Here is an 18173-nt window from a genome sequence, read left to right as displayed (position 1 = left end):
AGACAATAGCCAGAATTTATCATATTGATTAGGAAGAAAGAGTATTTTCTCTGCTTTTTTATTAACACAATGGTGTTTGGTCAAACAGCACTTGCTTTTGAAGTAAAATACATCAAACCGCTCTCTATCTAGATGGACATAATATCTGGCAGTTAGTAAAAGACAAAAGGAACATAGGAGAGAGAGTGTAACATAGCAGAGCGAAAAGGCATAGATCAGGCCAAGGAGAAAATAAAAGTAGAGGAACAAGGAAAACAAAAATAAAGACGGCGAGAGAGAAAACACCAACATAAAATTTATATTTTGAGGACTACCTCCACAGACTAGAGAACCAGAAATATGTTTTGATATTTAAAAGATCATATTAGTCTTGTCATCATTCTAAAAACTTGGAACACCTAACTCAAAAACTGAGTGGCTACAGACCTGGCTTGCATATCACCTCTACTCTTTGACTGCCATACTCCAAAAAGATTTTTAAAGAAGGCAAGAAGCAGCTCTGTGTGAGGCAGATAAAGCCTTTTTTTCTTCTTGCATAGCACAGAAAAGCAGCAGCCTGTTTTACAAACATGTCATTTCTGAGAGGTAGAGTTGAACTGCAGAATAAGCCCATCAAGATCACTGGAATGCTAATTAAAACCTGAAAACCAAACATACATTCCTTACACCACTGTAGAAATTGATCCAACTGTTGACAGAAAACTTTCTTCCTGAAATATATTTCATGTCTCATGCTGGAATTATGTCAGAAATTGCTTCAACTCTTCTCCCATAATATATATATAATCTGACCCCACTGTGCTCAAACAAATCATGCCACCTATCAGGTTAGAGGGTATGTGATTACAAGTGTACGGGGTAATCTATTCAGTCTGAATATGCAGCAGCTAGAAACTATCTTGTTGCTATTTTTAAAAGTAAAACAAGGCTTGAATATGCCTGAAGCTGTATGCAGGTTCTTCACTGGCCTTTCACAAGGAGGGCAACTGTGCTGCCAGTGTGTTTACTGTGTTTATTATAAAAGACTAAGCAGCTTAGGTTGAATTGAACAAGTGAAATCAATATTGCAGACAGCTATGGAGGTTTTCTTTTGTTCCTTTTTTATGACATACATGGATATTACAAGTCAAAATATTTTTGTACACACATTCCTCCAGTCAATATGACTGCAAAGAGTGCCATATCTCATGGCCATCCCTAGCAGATATGTCAAGGATGCTTGTGCATAGCCAAATTTATCCAGCAGTTTTGTAAGGATTGTCCTAGGGACACCTCAAGTCTCCACAGTATGAAACCTCCCCCCCCACCCCGCTTTTTCTTTTTTTAACTAAGGACAGGAATGGAGAGAATTATAAAGCAAATATTAGGTAGAATAAACATTTATCAACTTAAGTTTTTGCAGAATAGCATAAATAACCTATTTAGAAGAGAGCAAAGGAAGGGGAAGAAAGGAGAGAGAGAGAATAGAGAAAAATATGGATAAGATCCAATAACAGAAATATTTTCAGGACTTCCAGAATGTTTAATAAGAGCATGTTGCAATTTACATTGAGACTTGGAAAATTCAATACAGTTTACACCTCCCAGAATTCTGGAGCTGCCAGCTCAGAAGGAAGGGAGCACATAAATAATGTATTTCCTGTTATTCTTGGTCTGCAGCTGATCTCCTACTGAGCACTGAGAAAGAATTTTAGATTCCTAGGAGACAGCTGGTGCTGTCTAGCATGTTTGACTGATTTTATGAGCAAAGAATGAAATGCATAAAAGGCAAAATGAGAATCTAAAACTAAAGATGTATTTTGTCCTATGAGAAAACTTGGAAGGTTACAAAGCTGTGCAAGAAGGCACAATTAGGAATAATCTGGTCTAAAGAATCATATTATTTGAAAATGAAAAGTCTTGAGTAGATTGGATGGAAATCCAAACACGCACAGTTTTCTCTGCAGATAAACAAGCTCATGTTCTTGGTAATACGTAATACTTTGCATTTCAATACAAATGCCAGAAAGCTAACAACTGTAAAAGGTTTAGATCATTTGAGACTGTGGACCTCAAATGTGGTGCCATTTAGGATTCAGCTGCAGTTTTGGAAGACTGAAGTTCAGCTGTTCTTCAACACAACCTGCAGGAAATGAAGGTTTTCAAGCATTAGGTACATTCTCTGCAGCATGTGCTGAACTCATGGGTTCATCTGCTCATTTGAAAGAGCTAGTGAGACTGGAATTAGTAAACCCTATTCCTGTTCTCCAGCAAGCAGACCAGATGGAGGAAAAAACATTCCTCCAGCTGCTTTCTCATCCCTCTGCAGACCATTTATTCCCCTTACAGAATTCCTCTCTCTAAGCAAAACAAACATCTTAAGCCAGTAGTATACAGCAGAAGGGCATACATCTGATTTTTCCTAATTACAAAGACAGGCCACCAACTGACAGTTGTGATAGTGTCCAAACGCAAACAACTGGGCTGAATATGTGCCTTTTCTCACAGGCTTCCTTAATTTGAGCCAGTAAGAACACTAGAGATTAATGCTGAATTATGACTCTATCAATCATCATGCATAAAATGTAAAAGCCAACATGCACACAGACTATTTCTCAAAATAATTCCCTTTCTGACCAGCTCATGACTCCTCCAGGACACCAGGGGAGAAACTGTTTTATGCCTAGCCACAGGTGTGGAGTACAGACCAACAAGTCTCTTGGTTCTGACTCTCCTTCTGCAAGGGCAGCAGCATGCTTTGCAAATCATCTGCCACATTTAGGAAAAGGTTGTTGTGCCAAGAAACTGAACAGAACCTGTGTCAGTATTTAATGTATCAGAAAAACTCTGGGGCGGGGGTGTGTGTGGGAGTCTTCCTTTTCTCAGCCTGGTAAGCAGCCTGGCATAGCCTGAGACAAAGATGATAATGGTGAAGTTTCTTGGGTCTGATAAGTAAACCCCTTTCAGATATGAGGGTTTAACAATGATTTATTTTACAGTGACTCAGCAAGATGACAAAGAAATTAACTCATTGCATCCCCTCAACTAGCAGGTTTCAAAGATAAACCCATTGTAATTATGCCTCTAACAACAGAAGTTCCATCAAACTCATACAACCTCTATGTAAGAGGTGATTTGGCAAAAACCCCTCAAAACATGTCCCAGCTTGAAAAGTAATTTCAAGAACTCAAGAAAATGAGACAGAAAACTGCTACTTCTATTCAGCCCTGAATAGAGCTAAGATGTATAAATCGTGGTTTGTGAAAGAAATATGGGGAGGAGAATTTCACTGCACCACAGATGATGAATCCTGAGCAGATAACCTTGAAAAGATGCACACATTGCTATCACAGTGAGAAAATTCCAGTGGAAAGCAATTTCACACTCCTTATAGGCCACTGTAATCAGCCAGAAAATGAATTAGCATAGCCCAGAGGACAAGGTACTATCAAACAGGGTCTTGATCCAGTGAAGCACTTAATCTTATGCTTAATATTAGGTACCCGAGCTGTTCCATTAAGTCACATATATGTGCAAATCAAACTTGGCCTAGTACTAAAAATAACTGAAATAATTTCTAGCAAGTTATCTATTTGTTGCATTCAGTATTTTGTTCTATTGAGAGGTTGCCCATGACAATACTCTTATTTTTCAAACTACCCTAAATTACTTAGCATTAGACCTGCATATTTCTGTCACTAGTGCTTGGGCTGAACCCCATTCACAGTTCATGAAGTTCAAAGTTGTTATGAAAATGTTGATTCATCATACATTATTTACAAATAATGAGGCATACCTTCTTTTCAATGACAAGTAGAATATAGCTTTTAGAATAAAACTTCTGTTTTGCATGCATTAACAAGTTCAAAATTCTCTAATATGTATATGACATTTTCTTTTTCTGCAAAAAAAATTTCCCTTAGTCATTATACATATTTATGAAAAGTGGCATAAATGTAACCAAAGCATAATACTTTTTTTTTTATCTGGGCAGATAGTCAGATGTATTTATTTTTTTCAAATAATATTCACAACCCCCTGTACACATGCTATTGGTTAATGCAGTGAAAATGAAACAGATTTCAGCAACAAATTATGAAAAGAAATGCTCTTTAATCAGCAAGACAGTCCCAAACCAACAGAACAACAAAGAAATATTGACAACTGAGCAGGAAATAGAAACCTGAGAACAAACTTTACATTTTCAATATAGCTAGATAAAATGCCAGAAGTTTGAAATATGGATAGGAGGAAAAAGAAGATTAGACAGTCCCAGCATCGGCTTGAGAATCCTTGATCTTTAATCAGTAACTTGTAACATCTGCAGAAGTAAGACAAATAACGTTCAGATAAAATAGTGTTATAGTACAGAGGGGTCAAGCTTCCTCTATACAGAGTTAGGGTAGGCCTTTTTTGATTGAATCTAAGGTGATTCAAGTCTTCTGAACAATTTAATTTTGCTGCTCCAAGGGGCAGGGTCTTGACCAAGGGAAAGGTAAAATGAGAGCAGAAGTGACAGAGGGGAAGGGAAGACAAGCCCAGAAAAGCAGGACTGCAGCAGGGTGGGAAGGGAGGAGTGTTCTTGGCACTGATGCACCTGGACGAGAATACCACCTGCCACTAATACAGATGATTCAGTATTACATTGCACAAAATTCTGGCAGGACACCTACTGGGAATGAATTACACCTGTAAAATTATGCTATCAAAATGTCACCATTTGCATCCAAATTCACTGTATCTGTGGACCTGTTACTTCTAATAACACAAATTCATATTTAGATATATGTGTTTAGTGCATGTACTAAAATGGTGAATAATACCAACATACATTTTTCCTATTTATTTTCTATTGCTTCATAAAACCCTTCCAAAACTGGCATTTTAAAGGATCCACAAGTAAATGAGGTTGCAGATTGCTGTTCCCTTCTAAATTGAGGTTCGGAGCTTACACACATTGTAAATTAACTAAAACATTGACCTACATTACCTTACCAGAAAAAAATACACCAAAAAAGATGTCTTGAATATACAGGGAAAGGCAAATCAGTTACAGCTGTTGTAATCAATTTCCATTTACAGTGGAATTTCAAAGCATTATTTAAGTGACTACAGCACACATCGATCTCAAGGATGGGAACTAAGGGTCTCTTTCAGCAGAGTACTCAGGGAAGTATTTCTCTTCATGCTTGCCAAGTTTGTTAAATGTGGACCTACATGTAAACTCTAACGGCATTATCATTTCCCACTTCTCTGCAGTCTCACACTCCAGTAGAAGGCAGTAAGAAAAGAAATCTTTTGGATTAATCAAAATTGTATCTAACTGAAGATAGCCATTGCCTTACTGGTTTGCTTTGCATATACGTGATCTAACTGGTAAGACTTTTGGACACAAAAAACCCCCTCGACTTTTCATGACTTTTGTACTAATCCCTTTCTTCAAGTGATTCAACCTTAAAGACTTTTAGAACTATGAATATTAGAAAAGATGTGTATTTTAAAAAAATAAATGAGGTTAAAAGATGACTTTCCATTGTCTCCTTTAGGAAAGTTTCACCAGGGACTGTATTAAACTTTAAAGTTATCAAAAAAAACTATTTTTTTTTTGCAAGAGACAATGGCACATTGCCGTATCTGCATGCTTGTGTTACTGCTTTAAAAATTAATAAAAGACATATTTGCATGCTAAGATAAGAATTGTTTTTCCCTTTCTTCCTCCTCTGACATAAACCTGCAGTCCATTTCACTTTTAACAAGTAAATGATGAAATAATTTTTCATTGCTACCAATACTGCCACTTCACTCTTTTAGCTTATCACATCTCAGTGCTGCTGTTTGCAGATGGAGTGACCAACAATGTTCACCATCTATTTTAGCAACAGACTATCTGCTCCATTTTTATACTGTTTGCCTGTCAGAATTTTTTCCTTTGCCTAATTCAGCATCCTTGGCATGCTCCACAGAGACTCAGAAAAGGGAACCTACATCTGAACACTCTGAAGTTTTCTATATTTTTAAGCATTCATCCTTAAACCATGTTGGGTTAGGCTTCACGACCCATCATTTTGGCAACCAAGGGCAAGCAGAGACATTTAGTTGCTTTCTCCAAAACCAGAACACTTTGGCAGCCCACTCCAGACAACCAATAATCACGGAAATAGCATTACATTGCCCACAAATAAGATTTTATTTATTGTACTACACACTGCCCACTTATACACCTTATCTAAAAAATCCGTGTTGAAGAAGGATTTATAGGAGAAAAGAAAAATCTCAATTTACAGCAAAACAAACTAGAATTCTCATCACCTAATAATTTAAAACATATTTACTGCAAAGGAATGTTTATCTCTGGCAGTAGTGCACGTGCACTGGTACCGAACATGAGAAATACCCACTTTTCAAGTGTTGACACAAAAAGCCTCCTCACCCGAAGTCCAGACCATTATCCATTTAAACTGAATGTCTGTAGCTGACAACAGAGTGCACTTACCAGAGTCTACAGAAGAGTACACAGTCTAACTTTTGCTATTTTCTTCAGAAGGACTAGAACTATATGCAACAGGGGCAGCCTTTTCAGTCTAGGTCAACATCAAATTCAGGAAAATCATGGGTAGGGCAATCTCTCTTGTCCTTTTCTCACCATTTTGTGAATAACCATTAATTTACAATATTGTTGCTATTCAAGGATAAAGTGACAACACTTCAAGAAAAGAGGTAAAAATCATAAAAGACATCAGAGTCTGGATGCTCATCCCAATAATTAGACCCAGGTCTTATCAATATTGCACTGCTGTTGGTTGCTCTCATCCATTTTTGCTTGGCCAGACACAAAAATCTCCTCCAGTTACAAAACCTCATGAGTTTTTCTGAAAGTCTGCTGTGGGCAGTTTTTCTGAGATACACAAATGGCCATGGTACAGAACATAACCATTGGCTAATTGATAATAAGAATGAATATAGCCACATTGCTAATTAACATCTGCAGATAGGTCTCACTTCTAATCTGACTTCCAGCTTAAATATACTTAAACCTTAGATCTATTCCTGACAGAATGATTTTAATTTGGAGGCTGACCATTGCAGAGACTTCATCTCTTCTCATGAACTTTAACCTCCTCTGTCAAAATTCAGCACATTCGCTGACAGAATGATTTCTGTGAAGGACCTCCGAGATGAACAAACAGATGAGGTTTTACTGGGATGACCTGATTACAGAAGGGTGCAGAGAAATTTCTTGGCTAGAATTTTAAAACATACCGAGTATGGAGTATGCCTAATCTCCTATTATTTTACCTATGTACAATGGAAGCAGAGTTGGGCCAGTGATGAGCTGTCTTGGAAAAACTGCATCTGAAGTGATCAAGTCTTTAAGAAGAAAATAAAAGTCAGCAATAAAATTCTCAGTTGAAAGGTCAGATAAGTGGAGCACTTACAATCACAGCAAGAGGTCTACAGACTGTTAAGCACAGCTGAAACATGAAAGAGAAATCTAAAGATTCAGAAAGGAGCCTGTGAGACCTCCTTTACCACTGATTTTTGCTGCTATGAAAATGGCATCACAGCAACAGTTTCAGAAAAACTGTTACACCCAGTAATCATGGATAGCCAGGAAAAAGAAAAAGGATACGCAAGAAACCATTTGCTGAACTCAACTCTGAATTTGTTTCTGAACATGAAGAGGCAGAGAAGTCTCCTCTACAGCTCAGAACAGCCAGACAAAGGAATGAACTTGAAGGGCAGGTGAGGAGGGGCTTCAAAGCGTTTTAGGATTTTACCTGTTCTTACACTGTTAACACCTAAGAGATATGCTTGCCACAATGTTTTCATGCTGAATTGACTTGCAGAAACAGAATAGAAATTAAAAAGAAATGAATAATCAGAGCAACTGTTCAGCTAGTTGCTGACTAATGTTTTTTCTCTTTTCCTTTCTACAGTTTCAGTTTCTTCTTAACAGCTGAACAAAAACTAGCCACAAATTCTAGGAATCATTCACATGGCACCAGGAGGCCACACTTGAGTATATTGCTATGCTGACCATGTGATATGAGATTAATAGCTGGTAAAAAGTATCATTTTCCAAGGTTTGAAAACCACATGGAAAAACTCTTGACCCATAGAATCATGCATTTTAAAAAAAAAAAAGTAGGAAAATTACATACAAAATTAAAATACAATATTAAAAACACAGAAGCCCACTGTCAGTAAGAGTGATAATAAATTCTAAGGTGATTAATAGCTTCTTCTGATTAATAAAATGCCCCAAAAAGGAAGGGAAAATAATCTTCTACAATGATAGCAGAAATTTTTGGAGCATGCTAACAAAAAGTAGTGGAAGCAATGGAAAGGATCCAGTAGACTCACCAGTTTAGAAACAAAGAAAGGCTTTCCATTAGAACATTCTTATTTGTTATAATAAAACATGTTTCATCTGAAATTTTACTGTCAAGGTCTTGGTTTTTTGTTTTTAACTAAAACTCAACAAACTTATTGGACAAATATTCACAACCTGCTTGGATCACTTTGTGAAAACTCAGCTGTACAGGGAAATTAGAGCAAGGCAGAAGTGCAACTGCTCAAAAACAGTGCGGAGAGAAATAAAAAAAAGATGTGCTTATTTCTTATTCAGCATTCTCAGCATTAAACTTCCTCATAAAAAATCTCCCTGTCTACAAATGCCAAAGGAACACAAGTAACATACAGTCTTGAGAAAGTACCCTTAGAACAATATCACTGTCTGTAATTTATATCCTTCAATGAATCAGCAGAGAAAAAGGTTATCTCAGCAATTTGAGAATTAATTCCAGATTAAACAAAATTGTTTCTGTACAAAAGTGTAAGCAAAATTTTGAATGGATCTACATACCTGTGTCATTGCTTCCCAGGGATTCTCAGGCTACTTTGTAAACTAGGCTGAACTTATCCATTCTTTTGTCAAAGAAAGGAAAAAAAGCAGTTGTCATAGTTAGCATATTTAGCAATCCAGATGTTTAAAAAATGTATTTCAAGACATTAAAAGTTATTGTTTTTCATGTTAAACTTGGGGGGGGGGGTTAGTTTTGTTTTTTCATTCTAGGGTTTTTTTTCCCTTTATGGTTTAGCATAATTTTATAATTTTTATTTTTTTGTTACGAGAGGGATTTCCTTTCTTTTCTACAAAAAATAAAATTATCAAAATAATTAGCTGATTTTACAAGCTGGTTGCTGAAAAGTAAAGATACTAAGGCTCATAATAAAATCCTGAAATACAATGGTAAAATTGCTACTCAAAGAATTCTTGGGCGAATATGTCTTTGAAACAAGTAAATACAGTTTTCTCAGATGAATAAGATTCTCAAGTTATATTATTTTTGATCTCTGATTTATCCTTTGGGAAAGTTTTCATAATTTCATTCAAAATTATATCCTTTGAAAAAATGCTTAAAAAGCTTATAGTAATATTTGCACGTTCTATATAATTCACTGATTTCTTCATAGCAAGTTCTTTTGAGGTAAATTACATTTCTACTGAACCGCACAGGCTTAATCTTTAAAATCTTTAAGCTTTTTCAATAATGTTATACTTAGAATGACATACTTGAAAAAATATTAGAACAGGGTGCCATAAGAAATTTCATTCTATATGAAGAAACAGTAAGACAATGCGGATTTGTTTGTGCGTTGCTCCTGAACAGCATTTATGTAAGTATTTAATACTACGTTGCGAAACCAAAGTGAGATTGAAAGCCCTACTGTTATGGAAATCGCCATTAAATTTTCCATTTTCTTCACTGAGAAAGTTTTTTTAAACAAAAATACATGGTATATTAGGCAGAAATCTTTATTTCCCCTCTTGTTTGAATATGACTATCCAAAGTTAAAACCCACTCCCATTGTGCACTGAACATAAATGCTTATCAACAAGCCTGGAATACAAAACATATCTAGTGATAGAAAAGAAGATGTCCACAGAATCTCAAATACCACTGTGCATTACTAACAAAAATGCACTGAAATAGAGTCTAAGGATCTTGGTCATGAAACCGAACCTTATTTCAGTGGTGGTTGCACAAGGAACAATAGAGCTTGACAGATTAATCCAGAAGCTTGACAAACATAGACTTTTTAAGTGAATATTCACATTGTGGCAGTCTTGCAGCTTCATCATAAGGGAACATCAGAGGTAGCATGACAACATAGTAGAGCAGACCTGTATTTTGGGAAACAATCTACCATGAAATCCAGTTGCCAACGGATTTATTTTTATGCTGCTCTACGTTATATCAAAGAGCATTTTTCCAATGTCAGTGTGTAGCTTAAGAACCGGGAAGAATATACTTAGCTTTGAATCACCTTCTTTCCTTGCCCCTTTGTTGCACCAAGTGCAGGCAAGCTGTTTATTTGAACCCAAAGCCCTTTGGACAGTCTCAGCTCAACAAACAGATATGATATATGGCTACTCACACTCCTCCTCATCTGTTGCTATGGTATTTTGCCTGCTCACAAGGTGATTGGACAATTTTACTATGAAAGTCTGCACCAAAGATCAAAAGCTCTCCCGTGGCACAGTGCTGCCTCTGCCATCTGTTTTGCAAGACGTTTGACAGGTGCAGGAAAGAATGGATGAGAAGGCAATACCATGTCATGCTTTTACCTATTTTTCCTCACTAGCTGACATTTTGTCCTACCTTTCTTCCACTTGCTACTTGGAAAAATGTGGAGAAAAAACAAACTTCGAACCAGAAAAATACCAATCAGCCTCCTTCAGGTTAAACTTCAGTCTGTAACTGAAGAAACTCATAGTAGTTGCTAAACAGAGACTAACAGATATCATCATACATATAACAGCTGCAAGCACCCTTTAGGAAGCAATAAAAAAACCCTACCAAAAATCTTAAGAGTTCCCAACAATATGCAGCGAGTTGTGCACTGGTACCCCATTGCTAACACACACTAAATAATGTTAAATAGTCATGAAGGAAAAAAATCATTTAGAACAGAAAACAATATGAAAACTTTCTGAAAGAAAAGTATTGGGGAAAAAGTGGAAAATATTCATCAGCAGCTTCTTATGATCAGATTTTCTGGGAGGCAAGGTTGAAACATTCTTTAAAAAATTTTTTAAAAGGAGTAAATGAATGGCAGCAGATTAAATTAGGTGTAAAACATTTGCTTCTTATCCATTACTGTAGAAAGGTAGGAGGAGGGAAGATACGACCCTTCATTAAAAGATGGAAACCAGGTTGACTAAATTGCAACAAGTTTTGAAACATTCTAGTTTCTGTTTCTTACTGGGTATGACAAAGATCCACAGATTTCTTTCCCTGTCTCACAGCTCTTTTAAGATCGTTTTTCTGCTCTATTAAAGACAAAATAAGTATGAGCATCTGAATAATATCTCATTTGCCTTTATATAAGAACATTACAAAGACGTCCAACGTAATTTTGAAGGCCTTCAATAATCACCGCTATTTCTGAGCATACTCTAAACCACAATCCCAATGAAAATTTCCTATTTATCATCCCTGACCCTTTCAGATTCCCAAATGTTCTCACTGTAGAGACTGAAATGAAGACACAAATATTTTTCTCATCTTTCCATCTCCCTATGTGGGAGAGTTCTTACATTACCAAAGGATATGCCTGCAAATCAGAATATAGAGGCATTTCTTGGGTCCAGATGAACTGTTATTGCAATGCAGCAGCTCCCAGCAATGTTCAAGAGAACAGCTATTATGATGAAGCTAATACAGCTAGTCCTCCAAAGACCAGCCTCATTTCTAAATTATTTACACATGTTAATTTTTTCTCCCCATGCTGTTATGCATTTGAATTGTTTTGCTCTCATTTATAGCAGTACACATTATGGCTGAGATTTTCAAAGCCACGAATCCCTTAGGTGGCTTTGAAGATCCAAACCTAACCTTTAGTTTATGCTCATTTATAGTGGATTTGCAAAGTAAGATGCTCTTTCATTCCAGCAGGCAGCTTATGCAAATTACTTTTAGTTATCAGATACCCATCCTTCAGTATTGTCATTAATTATCAGACTACATACTGTGAAAAATGTCTTTAGTAGGTTATTATAATGGGCAAAAATGAAGACAGGCTTTCTTAGCTATAAGAAGTTGCAGAAATTACATAATCAACACGTTTACTGCCAAATATTTCTGGTGGTACAATGGCTTATTTTATATTAATATGATAATGAACATGAACAAGAGATTTTATTAGTACTTTTGCATGAAAATGCTGTAGCACATTTCAGAACCAATGCTGCAAAATGTTTAGTAATGTATGTTGAGAAATGCGAACAGTGACCCACGCTGTGAAAAGAGTTCTTACACGTTGTTTCTAAGCATGACAACATCAAAATCATAGGACTTCTTTAAAGGAAGGATCCCATTCTTGTTTTTTCAGCAGGTCCATCTGCTGAAAATCTCTAACCCAGCTTCATTACATATCTTCTGTTTTCTTTTTTGCTGAGTAACCTTTCAGTGTTTTCCCCAAATAGTTTCACCTGCTTCTTGACATTTGGTTAAATAATAAAAATGGCTATTAATCACATAGCTCACAATTCCCACAATACAAAGAATAGAGCTGCAGAGAATATTTTAAACAGGTAAAAAGCTTAATCTTGTAACTTTAACTGCCATACAATAGATTTGATAATTCCAGCAAGGAAAGGTGTATTTCTTTGCTTTGTCACGCAGTGTTCATTTACACTAAGTATAGAAGAAAGGAAAACCTCCTTATGGGCTGCAGTTGATGCAAGTTTTAGGTGTCAGATTAGCAGCCTCTCTGTGTTTATGCAGTATTAACTGCATCCATTGGTTGTTACCTGCTAGCTAGGATCTGAAGGGTAACCCACATTCCTTAAATAAGGCAAGCTGCAAAGCAGCCTGCAAAAGTGCACATCCAGTATCCCCTCCCACTGCCTTGCTCCTTCTGTTGGCCTAGGGAGACCACAGACCCTTCATCCTTCCTAAACAATTACTTCTTCTATATCTACTCCAATCTACGGCTGTCTCAGAGATAATTTTTTCTGAAGCTTTCTGTTACTACTGCTGACATACATCATTTAAGCTTGTTCCAGTTAGTGACACTCTCTATTCTTCCTCCTTTCTTTGAAACTTCAAATCATGTCACTTCAGCTCCGAAACGTTCTCGCTTCATACTTTTCAGCAGTCAAGATTTTCCTGTAGTTGATTTTCATTGATAATCCAGAGTATGCATAATATTTTAACTGTGAAGTTTCATCTCAGGCACCCCAAAGAGAAAGTCAAAAGCTATCCCACAATGAAGGAGTGGTACGAAAGTGAAAATGAGATTTGGTATATCATGAAACTTTCAACAGTCCAAGAGATAAAAGGAAAAAAGAAGATTGGGAGACAACTGACTTCAGAAATAAATGTTGACACTAATGCCTAGAGAAAATATTAACTTAAGAAATTGAGAAAATATTAACTTAAGAAATCAGATAGTGTTAAGCCTTTTGGGTAATCGGTCCCTGTGTTTGCATACTGTAAATCTAAACTTGACTCCAATCCCATGAAAATACAACACAATTAAAAAAATATGCCAAGCTGATGATACAGTTTTAGTTGCTTATAACCACTGTAAGTGTACATAATCTTGGAAAGTAGGAATCGCCACCACTTCCACCACGCAAGGTTTCAGTATTTATGAAAATGGAAGAGAACTGTTCTTTTGTTAGACAGCTCTTACCAGGTGAATACCAAATTCAGTGGCAATATAATAACATAAATGAATATTTTATTAAAACATTTAGTAAAAATAAAAACAAGACAGGCAGTGGTTAAGAGAAAAAAAGCAGAACAAACAGCAGTAAAATAATTAGGTCATGTAAATATCTTAACAGTTTCACACTGTTAAAATACCTCTGCTAAGTCAGACAATATATCCTTACCGTATTGCATTATCCCTGACAGATGGATGTAAGAAGACATACAAAAACTAAGCCTAACTCTAAATGACAGTAAAAAATCGATAATACAGTCAATACAGCTTCTGGGTACATGAAATTATCTGAGTATATTAGTTAAATGTGAATCCACATATGGAAGTGTGTCAGGGAGACAGGGAAAAAATGAGTGTGAATAGTTTCACGCTGGTATACATGCCTTCATAAAGCAGACAAATCGAGAATTAAGCTGAATTCCAAACAACCAAGAAGATGAAACACCACAGAGAAACAATTTACTATGCCAACGTCAGCTAACACATACATGAGCAATCTGAAATAACTATGAAAAGACACACCATTACCATTTCAGTTTCTTGAGGCAAGTAATGTGATTTAGAAATGCTTATGCTTTTTCCATTAATCTTGCTGCAGAAAAAGAGAAAAAGTAAACACAATATTTTATAGTGTTTTATAGTTATAGTTAAACTCAGGGAGATGACAACATTCACTTGATTACGCTTTGTCCCTACACTTCTGAGTCACCACTCATTTTTGTACCAAGACTCAAATTTTCCCTTTCCCCTCCCTAGTGACTGCCCTACTGGCAGTAAAGGTTTTCCACCTCTTCAACCACATGAGCTGAGTCTCAAACATGTAACACTTCTTTACAGACTTACTGATGTGGCAGTGACCGTAAAAAACAAACCGCATGCATGAATAGGTGTGGACGTGCCTCCAGCTGAACCCCCTCCATCCCTGAGGAGGTGAGCCTCCAGCTCTCATCATTCACAGCCATTTGGCTGTTGCCCCTCTTTTTCAAGGAAAAGGCAACAGGCCAGCTGGAAAGCTCTCAGGGTTGGGAACTAGCCTACTGGCTGGCAATAGGACACACACATGTAGGTTATATTTTTGGATGGAGGCATTCTTTAACCCTCCCATTGGAACAGCGATACATTACATATTCCAGATTTGTTGGAGCAAAGAGCAGGAGCATGGCGCTCTGTATATTAGCAACTGAACCTTCAAGGGGGAGAGCAAAATCCAGAGTTCTGGTCACCGAGCCAAATCTAATTCTGTGGTTTACACTAAACTGCCACTGGCTCCTCTTATTCTGAAAAATTACACTGGAAGTAAGTCATATTCAAATGCCTGCATGGATTTTATATTTGTTGCAAAAGCCTGCTAAATGGTCTTGCTCATGGCTATGGCTGTATCTCAGTTCTCAAGTGGTGACATTTACAGAAATTGATAAACAATCACAAATAAGAAGAGGCATCTACTACCCATCACAGTACAGTAAGTCTTAATTCCATCTCTTTTTTGTTTTTGTTTCCATTACTAACACAGAGCAAACTAATTTACTACACCAGAGCTGAAAAATCTGTTTGCAGGTGCCACAAACACTGTAGTGAAGTCAGGAGAGAGACTACAAGGTCTAAGGAGGTTGCTATTTACAATCCTCCAGGCAGCAAGTAGAGGAGGAGCTAGATCAGCCCATTACAGACCTTTTAGTGCTAAACAAACTGCAACAATAGAAACTATACTTCAGAGAATAAATGTGAACTGTCAGAGATGACGGGCTGGATGAAGGAACAGCTTTTTTTTCTATCTATAAATTTGGTGATAACCACAATGAGGAAAAAGAAAAAAGCTAGAGGCAATGCCTTAGTACTATGTGGGTCATTCATGAAACTGGGTTCCTGTGATAGACACGTTAACAGATGCACTTTTTCTCCCTCCTATTCCCTCTGTTTTGGACAGACTGACAGAGACTAGCTTCAGAAAGTAAACATGCAACTTAATTTTGATGGATCAATTACTAACTCAGAGCTGCAATGTAGTGGAAAAGCTGGAATAAAACTCCCCTTCCCAGACAAAAATGTACATATCTAATGCTATTTCGTAGTTCAGCAACATTTGAAACCTTTTGATTATTTAGAAAATCTTTAAAATCTGCACTGCAGTTGATATTTTCATGAACGAACACAACTGACACGTAATAAATATTTGCATATTTATAGTACAATTAATGAGCTATACTCCTGAAAATGAAAAAGCCATTAAAGAACTGATATTTGCTGGTTGAGAAACTTACCTTTGTTAAAACAGTAGACCAGTGAAGTGGGTAATCTAGCAATAAAATAAGTACAGAAGTCTCATTTACCTTAGATGAACATTTAGTATTGATCTTAGAGAATATAAAAAGTTATTTCAGATTTCTCCCTTCTCTGCTTTCTTCAGCACAAATTATTCCATTTTAAAGACTCCACCATGTAGAATAGTACCAATGACATTTCCACGAGAAGATAAATAAAACTCAATTAATATAAATGTTGTTGCACCTCACTTTTCTTGTCACAGGCACTAAAATAATAATCTGATAGGTTATATTTAAGTATAGGTAACAACAAACTGTGCTAACTTCAGGGAAAAGACAACACACATACTCAGGCAGGGAAAATTAAAATTTAATACAGAATAATACTCTAAAAAGAAGTACTATTGATGCCATTGCTATATACTATTATGTCAAACCTGTCACTACAGAGAAATCTCAATGTCTTATGTATTAAACAGTCATTTGACCTACAGTTTTCAAAAAAACAGTTCTGTGAGAATTGCAAGTCTTAGTTCTTAGGAGACCAAAGCAAAGCAATCTATAACACATCATAGAAATCTCATGAGGAAGGCCTACTGAGTTGCCTAATGAAGAAAATTCCCTGCTACTGTTTTACTGAGTGCTTTGTCCAGTTAATAAATGATTGATTGACTGGACTTCCAACTGAAAATTCCCTCTTACCAGCACTTTTGGCCCTGACTTTTAACTTGAAGTTTTTTTTTTTTTTTTTTTTTTAAAACCTGACCACAGATGGTGGTTGAACATATATGGAAAAAAGCATTCTACATTTTCATTCCCGATCTCACAGACTTGACAAAAACATTGTGCACAAATGTCCCCAGAACCATTTGCAGAGTGGAAGCTTGAATACCCACTTGCTTCATAATTTCCGTAAGTATGCATGTGTATCTTGTGGAGTCAGAAATACCTTCCACTCAGCTACAAGAGAATCAGAAAAAAAACTTGAGTCAAAGACCCCTGAATCCACTGCTTTCAACAGCGTTGGTCAGGCCTTGTAATACATTGTCTTTCCTCCTGCCTTAAGGAATAATGATTTATGACTGCCTGCCAGTGAACTTCTTAAAATATAACTGAAATACCTCACTCTCTTCTTACACCCAGTACAAACTTTACTTTAAGCACATTGACAAACCTTTGCTTTTTATTTATGTGGAGGGATAGAATACACAGAAAATATTAATTTATGTTCAAGAATACATAGTTCATCTTGAAGAACAGAGGCATATGCGAAAGTGGTGTGTCGGTATTTTAAGCTGGTTTTGTAGAAGATCTAATACCACACTCATGAAATCTTTCTACTGTCTTTAACAAGCATTAGATTAAGTTATTTGGAGTCTGTATGCAGACTGCCACAGTGTGCTGGTTTTGGCTGGGGTAGAGTTAATTTTCTTCATAGTAGCTAGAATGGGGCCATGTTTTGGATTCTTGCTGAAAATAGTGTTGATACACAGGAATGTTTTAGTTACTGCTGAGCAGAGCTTACACAGAGTCAAGGCCTTTTCTGCTTCTCACACCGCCCCACCAGTGAGTAGGCTGGGGGTGCACAAGAAGTTGGGAGGGGACACAGCTGGGACAGCTGACCCCAACTGACCAAAGGGATATTCCATATCATATGATGTCATACTCAGTATATAAACTAGGGGGAAAGCTGGCCAGGGGACCGCTGCTTGGGTTGGGCATCGGTCAGAGGGTGGTGAGCATCACTTGCCTCAAACAACTTGAGCATCAAACAACTTGTTTGTTGTTGTTGTTGTTATTTTCCTTTTCATTACAATTTTTATTATTATCATCATTATTATTATTTTATTTCATTTCATTTCACTTATTAAACTGTTTTTATCTCAACCCATGAGCTTTCTTACTTTTACTTTTCCTATTCTCTCCCCCATCCCACTGGGGCAGGCTGTGTGATGTTTAGTTGCCAGCTGGGCTTAAACCATGACACATAGCTATTGTACCATGAGGAAGAACATCTGAGTGCTAATGTAGAATAACATTAGCATTGAAAAAGAGTGAAAAGCACACATAAGGAGCTCCATAAATTTATTATAAAACCCTTTACTAAATGTTATTTAGCATTTGCTCCTGAGGCTTAGTGTTACACCAAATTAATAGTGTTATGGTATCTATTCAACAGATTCCCTTAAA

This window comes from Gavia stellata, chromosome 11 (assembly GCF_030936135.1).
Source record: "Gavia stellata isolate bGavSte3 chromosome 11, bGavSte3.hap2, whole genome shotgun sequence".
NCBI lineage: Eukaryota > Metazoa > Chordata > Aves > Gaviiformes > Gaviidae > Gavia > Gavia stellata.
The sequence above is the reverse complement of the archived record's forward strand: the minus strand, read 5'-3'. Positions refer to the sequence as shown.